Source organism: Saccopteryx leptura, chromosome 5, assembly GCF_036850995.1.
Source record: "Saccopteryx leptura isolate mSacLep1 chromosome 5, mSacLep1_pri_phased_curated, whole genome shotgun sequence".
NCBI classification, from domain to species: Eukaryota; Metazoa; Chordata; class Mammalia; order Chiroptera; family Emballonuridae; genus Saccopteryx; species Saccopteryx leptura.
Window position 1 is genome coordinate 67,796,073 of NC_089507.1, and position 15,469 is coordinate 67,811,541.

Sequence of the window (15,469 nt, forward strand, 5' to 3'; positions counted from 1 at the left end):
TCTCAAATAGTATTAAAGAGAATTTTACATTGTTAATAGTGTGTGTGACTTTTAGAGTTTGGGAAACAGAGGCATAGTAGGTTTAAGGAGAAGAGAAAAATAAAGTCAACTTCACTGGTAAACTTGAAAACTCAGGAGACACAATTACCTGTGGAAAGAGAGGTTGGGAGAAAATGCTATATTTGTTTATCATCCTAGCACATTTTATATCTTGAGAGATCTCATTTATTTTTAAAAGTGAAGTGAGATTTGGATATACTATGCCAGAGCTTCCCAATCTTTATGAAATCTTGGCTCACATAGAAAGTGGCATTTACAAGATGATCTGGGATAATAGATGGTACCCCTAGCTGAGGCAACAGCCAAAAGCAGTGGACTACCCCCAGGCAAAACCCACATGCTGAAAGGATCAATATCTCCATACATCTGTGTCCATTGTTGCACAATCTATGGGGGAACTCTGCTCTCAAAAATGTAAAGGCATCTTCCACCATTTCTGAAAAACAACACAAAATGTACCCATGCACAGTAATGAGCTAGCAAAAATCCACTATGTTATTACATTAACTATTCTATACAAACTATATTATATACAAAGGATAAGCTTATATAAAAACAAGGGCTGTTGCCTTTGTTTTATAGTCATACCAAAATGAAGCATTCAATATACATTTAAAGTCTAGATCCATATTACTGATTAATATCTAATTTATTGGTTAATATCTACTTCATTTAAAAATTCAACTGTTATATTTAAACAAGTAACAAAGTTAATCTCTGAGTATAAAGTAGATGTTTTCTCCTTGTACTTCTTTATTTTATTTATTTATTTATTTATTTATTTATTTATTTATAGTGAGGAAAGAGCGAGAAGGAAGGGAGGAGCAGGAAGCATCAACTCCCATATGTGCCTTGACCAGGCAAGCCCAAAGTTTTGAACTGGTGACCTCAGCATTCCAGGTCAATGCTTTATCCACTGCGCCACCACAGGTCAGTCTCTTCTTGTACTTCTAACTAGCTAACATGTATCAACATTTCCAAAACCCATACAATCATTTACTAACCAAGAATTAAGAAGTATTACTATCACCTGACCAGTGGTTGTGCAGTGGATAGAGTATCAACCCGGGATGCTGAGGCCTCAGGTTTGAAACCCCAAAGTCACAAACTTGAGCGCAGGCTCACAAGCTTAAGTGTCTGGTTTCCAGCTTTAACATGTGATCATCAACATGGTCCCAAGGTCGCTGGCTTGAGCAAGGGGTCACTGGCTCAGCTAGAGTCCCCTCGTCAAGGCACATATGAGAAGTAATCAATGAACTAAGGAGCCACCACTATGAATCAATGCTTTTCATCTCTCTCCCTGCTTCTGACTCTCTCTCTCCCCCCTCAAAAAAAGTATTACTATAAAAAATGTCAACAGGAGGAACAAAATAATACAGGCTATAACCAAATCATTGTGAAGTAAATGGTTAAACATTAAAATCAGCAGATAATGGTAGTTGTAGAGGCAGGGAGAGGTATGGCTGAGATGAGATGAGGTTGCCAGGAAGTGGGATAACGTTTCACTGGGTGCATCACACTCTCCTTAATGCATTGGGGGCATTTTGGGGACAAATCTAAGTAAGCAATCTTTCAAAAAAGGAAAGCCTGGAGCTCCTCTGCTCAATAGGATAGGTACTAGCCATATGTGGCTACTGAGCAATTGAAATATGGCTAGGCCAAATTCAATAAAGCCATGTAAGTGTAAAAATATATATTGTATTTTTAAAAGCTAGAACCAAAAAATGTAAAGTATTTTAGTAATTTTTATGTTGATAGTATATTAAATGAAAACATTTTGTACATATTGAATTAAATAAAATATACTATTAAAACTTATTTCACCTCTTTAGTTTTTAATGTGGCCAAGAAAATTTTAAATTGCATATGTGGCTCACCCTTGTAATTCATATTTTCATTGGACAGTGCTAGCTTGAAGCATAAACTATGTAGGAAAGAAGAAAAAAATTAAATGAGCATAAAGTAAAAAAAGAAGATGTTCTGGAATAGATCAGGAAAAAGACATTTCCATTAAACACACCTAAAAAGTTTCTATTAATTCCTCAGCAGCAAGAAATTATAAAGTAAGAAGCCCACTGTGGTTGGCCTAACAAACTTAGCTGTGTATGGTTCTCAGTCTGTGAAGTGAAGTTAGTCATTTGAAACAAAATCTTTTGTTGTCACCTTTACAAATTCCTCCTTCAGGTGTTGTGATAGATAGATGACAGATAGGTAGGTAGGTAGGTAGATAGATAAATAGATAGATAGATGATGATAGATGACAGATAGATGAGAGATAGATAGATAGAATCTCTGCTCAGTAGAACCTAGCTGAGAATTGCACAAAGGTCCTGGTGAAGAAAATGTGGTTACATTACAACTATATTTTATTTTGAAGTGCCAAGGTATAGAAAAGCCAACTAAGGCCTTGGCCGGTTGGCTCAGCGGTAGAGTGTCGGCCTGGCATGTGGGGGACCCGGGTTCGATTCCCGGCCAGGGCACACAGGAGAAGCGCCCATTTGCTTCTCCACCCCGCCCTCCTTCCTCTCTGTCTCTCTCTTCCCTTCCCGCAGCCAAGGCTCCATTGGAGCAAAGGTGGCCCGGGCGCTGGGGATGGCTCCTTGGCCTCTGCCCCAGGCGCTAGAGTAGCTCTGGTCGCTGCAGAGCAATGCCCCGGAGGGGCAGAGCATCGCCCCCTGATGGGCAGAGCATCGCCCCTGGTGGGCGTGCCGGGTGGATCCCGGTCGGGCGCATGAGGGAGTCTGTCTGACTGTCTCTCTCCGTTTCCAGCTTCAGAAAAATACAAAAAAAAAAAAAAGAAAGAAAAGAAAAGCCAACTACTTCAACTCTGTTTTTACAAAAAGTAAATAAATCATTATTCAAGACTGATGGTTAACTCTCCAATTTTAAAAACTTCTAAACATTTTTGAAGAAGAGAGAAATTGTCTTTGGCATTGCTGTTTCTCAAGACATTGGGCACTTCAAGGAGTGTTTGCCTTCTTCCGCTGGGCTGCGAGATGTCTTTCCCCATGGAACGGCTGCACCTACAGCTGCCCTCCCTGAGCAACTCCCTCTTGTTCTCTCCATTTACAGAGTTGTGTTATCAGTGCCATTTTTGACCCTTAGTCCTTGCATTCAGCTACAATCTATTTAAATTTATTCTGAAAGCTGGTGGAAATTGTCTGTGGCTTCAGTTTCCCAAATGGATTTTACAGACAATTAAGTAAACTCTGAATATGCTAAGCCAAAATAAATAAATTTTTTGACTCTTCCTGTTTCAGTAAGCCACCATGTACAGAAAATTATTTTTTTCATAAACTAGGTATATAGAACTTCTAATTTCCAGTCTTTATCTGTATCCCCAACTATTATCACTCCTAACACTTGTTTACAATTCAGTTCTGGATAAATTGATTATTAAATAGATAAATGATAGATGATAGATAGATGATAGATAGATAGATAGATAGATAGATAGATAGATGATAGATAATAGATAGATAGATACAGGGGTCCCCAAACTTTTTACACAGGGGGCCAGTACACTGTCCCTCAGACCATTGGAGGGCTGCCACATACAGTGCTCCTCTCACTGATCACCAATAAAAGAGGTGCCCCTTCCGGAAATGCAGCAGGGGGCCACATGCAGCCCACGGGCTGTAGTTTGGGGACACCTGGATAATAAGTAGGCAAACCAACAAAAACTTTGCTCTTCAGGTAATGAACACTGAAATTCAATTTGGGGAGACAGGGGAATGTCCTTAGTTTATTACTTCTAAAGACTTATTTTTTTTTTAAATAATTTTATTTTTTTAATGGGGTGACATCAATAAATCAGGATACATATATTCAAAGATAACAAGTCCAGGTTATCTTGTCGTTCAATTATGTTGCATACCCATCACCCAAAGTCAGATTGTCCTCTGTCACCTTCTATCTAGTTTTCTTTGTGCCCCTCCCCCTCCCCCTTTCCCTCTCCCTCTCCCCCCTCCCCCCGTAACCACCACACTCTTATCAATGTCTCTTAGTTTCACTTTTATGTCCCACCTACGTATGGAATAATGCAGTTCCTGGTTTTTTCTGATTTACTTATTTTGCTTCGTATCATGTTATCAAGATCCTACCATTTTGCTGTAAATGTTCTGATGTCATCATTTCTTATGGCTGAGTAGTATTCCATAGTGTATATGTGCCACATCTTCTTTATCCAGTCATCTATTGACGGGCTTTTTGGTTGTTTCCATGTCCTGGCCACTGTGAACAATGCTGCAATAAACATGGGGCTGCATGTGTCTTTACGTATCAATGTTTCTGAGTTTTTGGGGTATATACCCAGTAGAGGGATTGCTGGGTCATAAGGTAGTTCTATTTGCAGTTTTTTGAGGAACCACCATACTTTCTTCCATAATGGTTGCACTACTTTACATTCCCACCAACAGTGGATGAGGGTTCCTTTTTCTCCACAGCCTCTCCAACATTTGCTATTACCCGTCTTGTTAATAATAGCTAATCTAACAGGTGTGAGGTGGTATCTCATTGCAGTTTTGATTTGCATTTCTCTAATAGCTAAAGAAGATGAGCATCTTTTCATATATCTGTTGGCCATTTGTATTTCTTCCTGGGAGAAGTGTCTGTTCATATCCTCTTCCCATTTTTTTATTGGATTGTTTGTTTGTTTGTTGTTGAGTTTTATGAGTTCTTTGTATATTTTGGATATTAGGCCCTTATCTGAGCTGTTGTTTGAAAATATCATTTCCCATTTAGTTGGCTTTCTGTTTATTTTGTTATCAGTTTCTCTTGCTGAGCAAAAACTTTTTAGTCTGATGTAGTCCCATTCATTAATTTTTGCCTTCACTTCTCTTGCCTGTGGAGTCAAATTCATAAAATGCTCTTTAAAACCCAGGTCCATGAGTTGAGTACCTATGTCTTCTTCTATGTACTTAATTGTTTCAGGAAAGACTTATTTTTAAAGGCCCAAAGCTCCTGTAGCTAATTATGACTGAATATTTACTATCTGTCAGGTGCTACTTTCACCATTCTAAGAAGACTAATGCTCATTTAATTTCAAAACAACTCTATGTGTTAAATAGTATTGTTATCAACACCCTCTCCAGGATGAGGAGACCAAAGCTCAGAATATTAAGTCACTTGCCTGAAGTCAGCTGCAAGCAAACAGCAGAGCTGAGCTGATCCCAATAACACGTCAATAGAATCCACGCTCCCACTCCCTGCACAGTCTGCCTCTTCTGAGAACTAATTCAAATGGAAGCAAAAGATTCTTACTTGGTGCAGTTTTTCTCTCAATATTAGTGTCCTTTATTATTTATAATTAATATACAATCTCTATTTTTGTACAGAGAGTAGTTTGAGGGCAAAAATCACAGCTGTAACCTGCACCCAAAATAGCTTTATCAATTGGTTCACTCAACAAATCCACTACTGGACACGTAATATGCATTAGGCTCTCTAATAAACACTACAGTGTAAGATGAAGAAGACAATGTCTGCCCTTAATGTCCTTACACTTTGAGGCGATTGCTTAGTTGTGATACAATGTGACAAATGCTGCCCTAGTAGTATGAACCTAGTGCAATGAAAACACAGAGAAGGAAACAGTTAATTCTACTTAGCAGTATTAGAAAAGAATGAAAACTTGATAACAACTTAAAAATATACATATAAAATTATATAATTTCTATCAAAAATTACTTACATAAGATGTAATGAGGACAGGAGCTATAACCTTGAAAACATGGTGCAGCTAAAACTCCTTTTATGGCATATGTTGTTGATACATAAATATATAATGTAGACATAAAAAGATACTTTTCACATCTTATAATGACATCATGTACAAAGTTACTGCTAAACTATCATTATTTTGCCACTGTGTTAGAAATTTTAATAATATGCTTTAGGGTGAGAAAAGTTCACCTCCTCTTTGACATTATTTACTGATTTTTTCCTCTTACTTATTGAGTGTTATATTGCCCTTCTGCTAATGCAGTTCTTTCCCACATCCATGTTTAGCACAGTTACTCAAGATAAAATGTCATATTAAAAGGGAGCAAACATTTTCAAGCCCTGAGAACACTTCTAGAGTAATCAATGTACAGGGAAAATAAGCAAGGGATAGTAAAGATTTCCTTCCTTCCTTCTTTCTTTCCTTCCTTCCCTTTTTCTTTCCTTCTCTCCTTCCTACCTTATTTCCTTCTTTTCTTTTCAAGTACTAGAGAGGTTTAACTTCCTGAGAATAAGTTGCTACAAAGGCATGACAGCAAAACAGAAAATACCTTTTAGTCTCAAAGCCCATATTAGTGTACTCAAACCAGGGTATCATTAACAGTTGACTTATTTTCTATAATAAATGTACTTGAATCCATTTACTGTTCTCACAAAAATGAAACATTACAATAAGTTTTCTAGTTGGTACTCAACACATAACAGAGGCTGCTCTCTGGGAGAAAATTTAATGATAGGATTTGCTCCCTTGCAGAGTCTTTGGAAGCTACCTATGTCTAATTCAATGACATTTTAGTGCCAAGAGTTCAGAGGCTTAACTGTAAGACCTACACAAAATAACTCTACAATAAGCTTTAATTAACTATGATTCCTTAATTTTTTTTTTAAGTTTTCAGGTCCAATAAATGTAAGATTTGACTATGTGCTTACATATGCATGAATAGTGAACATAGATTGCAAATGTTGGTTACTAGGTCAATTTTCTCAGAGTCAGTAATGATAATTTACAGAATTCCAAATTAATGTTTTAGTATATCTAACTTTATGCTTTCTTTATCGATGGAATTTTTATTTCTGATTTTCCACCATTTCTTTAACAGAATTAAAAAAAATTTTTTTTCTAAAGTGAGAAACAGGGAGGTAGAGAGAAAAATTCCCACATGCTCCCAACTGTGATCCACCCGGCATGCCCACTAGAGGGCGATGCTCTGCCCATCTGGGGCCTTGCTCCCTGCAACCAGAACCATTCTAGCACCTGAGGTGGAGGCCATGGAGCCATCCTCAGCGTCCAAGGCCAACTTTGCTCCAGTGGAGCCTTTGGCTGCGGGACAGGTACAGAGAGAAAGAAAGGAGAGAGGGAAAGGTGGAGAAGCAGATGGGCATTTCTCCTGTGTGCCCTGACCACTAATCGAACCAAGATTTTCACATGCTGGGCCGATGCTCTACCGCTGAGTCAACCAGCCAGGGCCCAGAATTAAAATATTTTTCAAGTAATGTACTGAAGGAAAGGCACTAAATTCTGAGTCAAAATATGAATATCAAATCCTGAAATGAACAAAAAGTTTATCATTAGTGTCCTACATATTAGTGCAGAAATACAACACATGATATGTTTGGTACATCATTTATGTCTGTGAACATATGATTGGTATGTAAGTATGCTTTATTCTGTTCTCCACTAGGAATACTTTTTACTGATTTGCACATTGGGTTTTTTTTTTTTTTAATTTATTTTTATTTTTTTATTTTATTTATTTTTTATTTTATTTATTCATTTTTAGAGAGGAGAGAGAGAGACAGAGAGAGAGAAGGGGGGAGGAGCTGGAAGCATCAACTCCCATATGTGCCTTGACCAGGCAAGCCCAGGGTTTTGAACCAGCAACCTCAAACATTTCCAGGTTGACGCTTTATCCACTGCACCACCACAGGTCAGGCCTGCACATTGGGTTTTTGAGATTATTACCCACAGGCACTATATTCTCCATGTCTTACTTTTTCTTTAATTGATTTTAATTTCTTGTCTTTACATAGTTCCAAGTGTACCCACAAATATATCTCCCTCCCTCCCTCGCTTGTTTTCCTTGTTACCTCTTTTCCCTCTCCCCACACTGCCTTCTCCCCATCCCTCCATGATTCACATTGTTCATTGGATTCCTCATATCAGTGAAGTCATATGATATTTTTCTTTCTCTGCCTGGCTTATTTCATTCAGCATAATAGACTCCAGGTCCATCCATGTTGTCACAAAGGGTAAGATTTCCTTCCTTTTCACAGCTGTGTAGTATTCCACTGTGTATATGCACCACAACTTTTTAATCCAGTTGTCTACTGATGGACACTTGGACTGTTTCCAGATTCTGGCTATTGTAAACAATGCTGCCATAAACATGGGGGTGCTTTTATTCTTTTGAATCAGTGATTTGTTATTCTTAGGATATATTCCTAAAAGTGAGATAGCTGGGTCAAAAGGCAGTATGATTTTTAATTTTTTGAGGAATCTCCATACTGTTTTCCACAGTGGCTGCACCAGTCTGCATTCCCACCAGCAGTGCAGCAGGGTTCCCTTTTCTCCACATCCTCACTAGCACTTATTATGTGTTGTTTTGTTGATGAGCAGCATTCTTACTGGTGTGAGGTGATATCTCATTGTGGTTTTAATTTGCATTTCTCTAATGATTAGTGATGTTGAACATTTTTTCTTATGCTCATTGGCCATTTCTATGTCCACTTTGGAGAAGTGTCTCTTCAGTTCTTTTGCCCATTTTTTGATGGGACTGTTTACTTTCCTCGTGTACAGTTTTACAGGTTCTTTATAAATTTTGGTTATTAACCCCTTATCGGACCTGTTGGTGAATATGTTCTCCCATTGTGTGGGTTGTCTTTTTATTTTGTTCATATTGTCTTCTGCTGTGCAAAAGCTTTTTAGTTTAATATAGTCCCACTTGTTCATCCTGTCCTTTATTTCACTTGCCCATGTAGTGAAATCAGCACATATATTGCTGCGAGAGATGTCTGAGAGCTTACTGCTTATGTTTTCTTCCAAGATAATCATTGTTTCACGGTTAACATTCAAGTATTTTATCCATTTTGAGTTTATTTTTGTTAATGGTGTGAGTGGTTGTCTATTTTCATTTTTTTTGCATGTATTTGTCCCATTTTCCCAACACCATTTGTTAAAGAGACTGTCTTTACTCCATTGTATGCTCTTACCTCCTTTGTCAAATATCAACTGACCATAAAGGTGTGGGTTTATTTCTGGGTTCTCTGTTCTGTTCCATTGATCTGTATGCCTATTCTTATGCCAGTACCAGGCTGTTTTTGAGTATGATGGCCTTGTAGTATAACTTGATATCCAGAAGTGTGATACCCTCCACTATATTCTTCTTTTTTAGGATTGCTGAGGTTATTTGTGCTCTTTTTTGGTTACATATACATTTTTGGAATATTTGTTCTATATCTTTAAAGTATGTCATTGGTATTTTAATAGAAACTGCGTTGAATTTATAGATTGCTTTGGGTAATATAGACATAATGATGTTTATTCTTCCTATCCATGAACACAGTATATGCTTCCACTTGTTTGTATCTTCCTTGATTTCCTTTATCAATGTTTTATAATTTTCTGAGTATAAGTCTTTAACCTCTTTGCATAAATTTAATCCTAGATACTTTATTTTTTTGTTGCAATAGTGAAGGGGATTGTTTTCTTAATTTCTCTTTCAGACAGTTCATTGTTGGTGTATAAAAATGCCACTGGTTTCTGAATATTGATTTTATATCCTGCCACCTTGCTGAATTCATTTATCAGGTCCAGTAGATTTTTGACTGAGACTTTAGGGTTTTCTATGTACAGTACCATATCATCAGCAAATAATGATAGTTTCACTTATTCCTTTGCAATTTGGATGCCTTTTATCTCTTCTGTTTGTCTGATTACTGTGGCTAGGACTTCCAGCACTATGTTAAATAAGAGTGGTGAAAGGGGGGCACCCCTGCTTTGTTCTTGTTCTTAAGGGGATTGCTTTTAATTTTTGCTCACTGAGCATGATGTTGGCTGTGGGTTTGTCATAGATGGCCTTTATCATGTGAAGGTATGTTCCCTGTATTCCCACTTTGCTGAGAGTTTTGATCATAAATGGGTGCTGGATTTTATCAAATGCTTTTTCTGTATCTATTGATATTATCTTGTGGTTTTTATCTTTCCTTTTGTTTATGTGATGAATCATGTTGATTAATTTGACAAATATTGTACCAGCCTTGCCTCCCCAAAATAAATCCCACTTGATCATGATGTACAATTTTTTTTCATGTATTGCTGGATCTGATTTGCTAATATTTTGTTGAAGATTTTAGCATCTAAGTTCATCAGGGATATTTGCCTATAGTTTTATTTCTTTGTAGTGTCTTTGCCTGGTTTTGAAATGAGGATTATGTTCGCCTCATAAAAGAAGTTTGGAAGTCTTCTCTCCTCTTGAATTTTTTGAAATAGCTTGAGAAGGATAGGAGTTAGTTCTTCTTTGAATATTTGGTAAAATTCACCTGTGAAGCCATCAGGCCCAGGACTTTTGTTTTGGGGAGTTTTTTGATAACTGTTTCAATCTCTTTTTGTGTAATCAGTCTGTTTAGGGTTTCTGATTTTTTCAGATTGATTTTTGAATAATTATATTTTTCAAGGAATTTATTCATTTCCTCTAGGTTGTCCCTTTTTTGGGCATATTGTTCTTCATAGTATAATATTTTCTTACAATCCTTTGAATTTCTGCTGTGTCAGTTGTTACTCCACTCTTATTTCTAATTTTATTTATTTGAGCCCTCTCTTTTTTTTGGTGAGTCTGGTAAATGGTTCATCAATTTTGTTTACCTTTTCAATAAACCAGCTCTTGGTTTCTTTGATCTTCTGTATTGTTTTTTGTTTGTTTTGTTTGTTTGTTTGTTTGTTTTTGCCTCCATGTCATTTATTTCCGCTCTAATTTTTATTATTTCCTTCCTTCTACTTCCTCTGGACTTTACATGCTGTTCTTTTTCTAGTTCCTTTAAATGCAAGGGTAAGTTGTTAATTTGAGCTTTTTCCTGTTTCTTAAGGTATGCCTGTTATGTTATGAACTTCCCTCTCAGGATTGCTTTTGCTGTGTCCCATAAATTTTGAGTTGTTGTATGTTTGTTTTCATTTGTGTCAAGGAAGTTTTTGATTTCTTCTTTGATATCATTGTTATCCCATTTATTATTTGATAGCATGCTATTTAGTCTCCAAGTGTTTGAATGCTTTTCAGTTTTTCTATTGTAGTTGATTTCTAGTTTCATGCTGTTGTGATCTGAGAAGTTGCTTGATATGATTTCAATCATCTTAAACTTGTTTTGTGTTTTAACATGTGGTCTATCCTAGAGAATGTACCATGAGCACTTGAAAAGAATGTGTATTCTTCTGCTTGGGGGTGAAATGTTCTGAAGAAAGCTATTAAATCCAGTTGATCTAGTGTGTTCTTTAAGGCTGCTGTTTCTCTGTTAATTTTCTGTCTGGAGGTTCTATCCATTGATGTTAATGGAGTATTATAATCCTCTACTATTATAGTATTGCTGTTGATCTCACTCTTTTTATCTACCAAAATCTGTTTTAGATATTCAGGTGCTCCTATATTAGGCACATATATATTTATAAGTTATATATTTCTGTCATAATGTTCCTTTTATTATTATGTAGTGACCTTCTTAATCTCTCACTATAGCCTTTGTTTTATAGTTTATTTTGTCAGATATTAGTATTGCTATCCTAGCTTTTTTTCCTTTTCATTTGCATGAAATATTTTTTTCCATTCCTTTACTCTCAGTCTATGTGTATCTTTTGTTTTGAGGTGTGTCTCTTATAGACAGCATATGAACAGATCCTGTTTTCTTATCCATGCAGATACCTTGTGTCTTTTAAATGGAGCATTTAATCCATTTACATTTAAAAATTATTATTGATATGTAGTCGTTTATTGCCATTTTATTCTTTAAATCTATAATTCTCTTTTTCTCAATTTCCTTTTTTCCTTTGTTCTTTTTACAGCAAGCCCCTTAACATTTCTTGCAGTACTGGGTTGGTTGTAATAAATTCCTGGAGTTTTTTCTTTGTCTAGGAAGCTTTTTATTTCTCATTCCATTTTAAACAATAATCTTGCTGGATAAAGAAGTCTTGGTTGTAGGCTCTTGTTTTGTATTACTTTGAATATTTCTTGCCATTCCCTTCTGGCCTCAAGTGTTTCTGTTGAAAAGTCAGATGTCATCCTTATGGGGGCTCCTCTATAGGTAATTAACTTCTTTTTTCTTGTTGCTTTTAGTATTTTTTTTTATCTCTTAACTTTGGTATTTTAATTATGATGTGTCTTGATGTAGGTCTCATTGGGTTTCTCTTTACCAGGACTCTCTGTGCTTCTTGAACTTGTGTGAATTTTTCCTTCATCAATTTCAGAAAAGTTTTCAGCTATGATTTCTTCAAACAGGTTCTCTATTCCTTATTCTTTCTCTTCTCCCCTGTGATGCAGATGTTATTTTTTTTCATAGTGTCACAGAGTTCTCTTATAGTTTCCTCAGACTTTTTTAGCCTCTTTTCTTTTTGCTGCTCTGTTTCTGTGTTTTTATTTCTCTTGTCCTCAAAATCGCTGATTCAATCCTCTGCTTCATCTAGCCTACTGTTGATTCCTTCTAGTGTAGTCTTCATTTCTGATATTGTAATTGCCATTTCTGATTGATTTTTTATGATTTCAGTGTCCTTTTTTATGCTTGCAACTTCTTAATTTAGGTGCTCATGAAGTCCATCCATTGTAGCTCTGAGATCCTTAAACATCTTAACAATCATTTTTTTTTTTTTTTGTATTTTTCTGAAGCTGGAAACAGGGAGAGACAGTCAGACAGACTCCTGCATGCACCCGACCGGGATCCACCCAGCACGCCCACCAGGGGCGATGCTCTGCCCACCAGAGGGCGATGCTCTGCCCATCCTGGGCGTCGCCATGTTGTGACCAGAGCCACTCTAGCACCTGGGGCAGAGGCCACAGAGCCATCCCCAGCACCCGGGCCATCTTTGCTCCAATGGAGCCTTGGCTGCGGGAGGGGAAGAGAGAGACAGAGAGGAAGGCGCGGCGGAGGGGTGGAGAAGCAAATGGGCGCTTCTCCTATGTGCCCTGGCCAGGAATCGAACCCGGGTCCTCCGCACGCTAGGCCGACGCTCTACCGCTGAGCCAACCGGCCAGGGCAACAATCATTATTTTATTTTATATTTTTTTTAAATAAATTTTTATTAATGGTAATGGGATGACATTAATAAATCAGGGTACATATATTCAAAGAAAACATGTCTAGGTTACCTTGTCATTAAATTATGTTGCATACCCCTCGCCCAAAGTCAGATTGTCCTTCGCCACCCTCTATCTAGTTCTCTGTGCCCCTCCCCCTCCCCCTAACTCTCCCCCTGTCCTCCCTCCCCCCACCCCTGGTAACCACCACACACTTGTCCATGTCTCTTAGTCTCATTTTTATGTTCCACCAATGTATGGAATCATGTAGTTCTTGTTTTTTTCTGATTTACTTATTTCACTCCTTATAATGTTATCAAGATCCCACCATTTTGCTGTAAATGATCTGATGTCATCATTTCTTATGGCTGAGTAGTATTCCATAGTGTATATGTGCCACATCTTCTTTATCCAGTCTTCTATTGAAGGGCTTTTTGGTTGTTTCCATGTCTTGGCCACTGTGAACAGTGCTGCAATGAACATGGGGCTACATGTGTCTTCACGTATCAATGTTTCTGAGGTTTTGGGGTATATACCCAGTAGAGGGATTGCTGGGTCATAAGGTAGTTCTATTTGCAGTTTTTTGAGGAACCACCATACTTTCCTCCATAATGGTTGTACTACTTTACAGTCCCACCAACAGTGAATGAGGGTTCCTTTTTCTCCACAGCCTCTCCAACATTTGCTATTACCCATCTCAACAATCATTATTTTAAACTCTGCATCCAGTAATTTGGTTACTTACATCTCATTCAGTTCTTTTTCTGGGGATTTCTCTTGTTGATTCATATGGTTTACATTCCTCTGTCTTCCCATTCTTTCTGTGTGTGGTTTGCAAGCTTGTTAGAGTTGTGAGCCTGAGGTTGGTTTATGGAATGCAGCTTCTCATCCTTTGCTGGTTGCTTAGATTTTAATTCTCCTTAACTAGTAGAGCTGCTTGAAAGTCTAAATTTCCCTGCTGTTTGCTGAGCCAAGCAGGGAGCTTCTGTGTTTAGTATGGGGGAAGTGGACATATCTTGATCTTTGGCTCCAATTGAAATTCTATCCAGGAATGCAGTGGGTGTTACTTCTGAGAACCAGAAGGTGTGGTCTGCCCAGTTACTCTTCAGGGGTGGGGTGCATTCTCCATATCAGAAGGGAGAGGTGTAGCTCAGGTCTCCCTAGAAACCTGAGTCTCTGCCCCTCCCCTTTACTTCCTCCTTTCCAAACAACTTTTCACACTGATTGGAGCTGGAAAGGTCTGGAGGTGTGTCAATTGGCCTTATGCTGGGCTCATGCTGGACAGAAGGAGTGCCCCTCCCCCTGCCTATGGCCACTTAAGTATTGGAGAATAACTCAGCTCAAGTATTCTTCTCCTCAGCACTGTTTGTGTCCCTGTGCCTCGATCTCCCCACTCTACTCATGCAAGACCAGTTCTCTCAGCCCTCCTTGCCCCTAAAGCCCCAGGCAAGTGGCTTTGTGCAATATTTTCTATGCTGGCCCTTTAAGGCTGCAACTTTTTTCTCTACCTGCTTCCCACAGGCAGAACTCCTGCTCCTCTTCCCACTCAATGCTGTCAGGCTGTCTCTTCCAGTCCCTGGGTTTCTATGCTGGGGCTCCATTCCTGGGACTGAGGACCCCTGCCTCTCAGGATCTCTCTCCCTGCAATTAGAAATCCTTTGAATCCTCAGCCACCCCTCACTCCTGGGAGCAGGCACTCCCTACCAGGCTTGGTGTGGTTTCTTCTGTGTTCCTTGGTTTTCAAGTCCTGTTCTTTTAGTTCAAAGTTGGTTTTTCACAGTGATTGTTTTTAAATGAATTTTTAATCCAGTTCTGTCGTGGGAGGTGGCAGTCTCTGGGATTTCTTTGGTTTTCCTGTCTTTAAGTTGGCATTGCCCAGTTTTATACTGAGAATGCGCAGTAGTTTCATATGCTTGCTGTAACAGATAACGGTGAACTTAGTGGTTCAGACAATATAGACTTATTACCTTTTCTAAGACTCATCATCCTTTCTCTCCATGTTTTACTTTATAACTTCTAGTCTAACATAATTTTTCTTTGACTCACTTTTTAAATTTTACTCATTTGCATTTTTCTATATATTTTATCATATGTCTTAAAAGTAAATTATGTTATATATTTTATTACTAATGTGACTCTGAATAAATATCTTAATCTCTCCATTTCTATTTTCTCATTTGTAAAATAAAAATAATACTCACATGATATTGTAAAATTCAAAATAGATTCTTTATGAGTGTTTACAGGTTATCTTACAACTATTAGGGCTTATTATCAGCCCAAAGAGAGCAGCACTGAAATCTGTATAAGGCGGTAGCATTATATTGGATATCTATTATCCTTTTGGAGGCTCTTAAAACTTCCTTCATAATTGTCCAGCTTCCAAGTGGACACATGGCTAAAATCTGGCTAAAAAG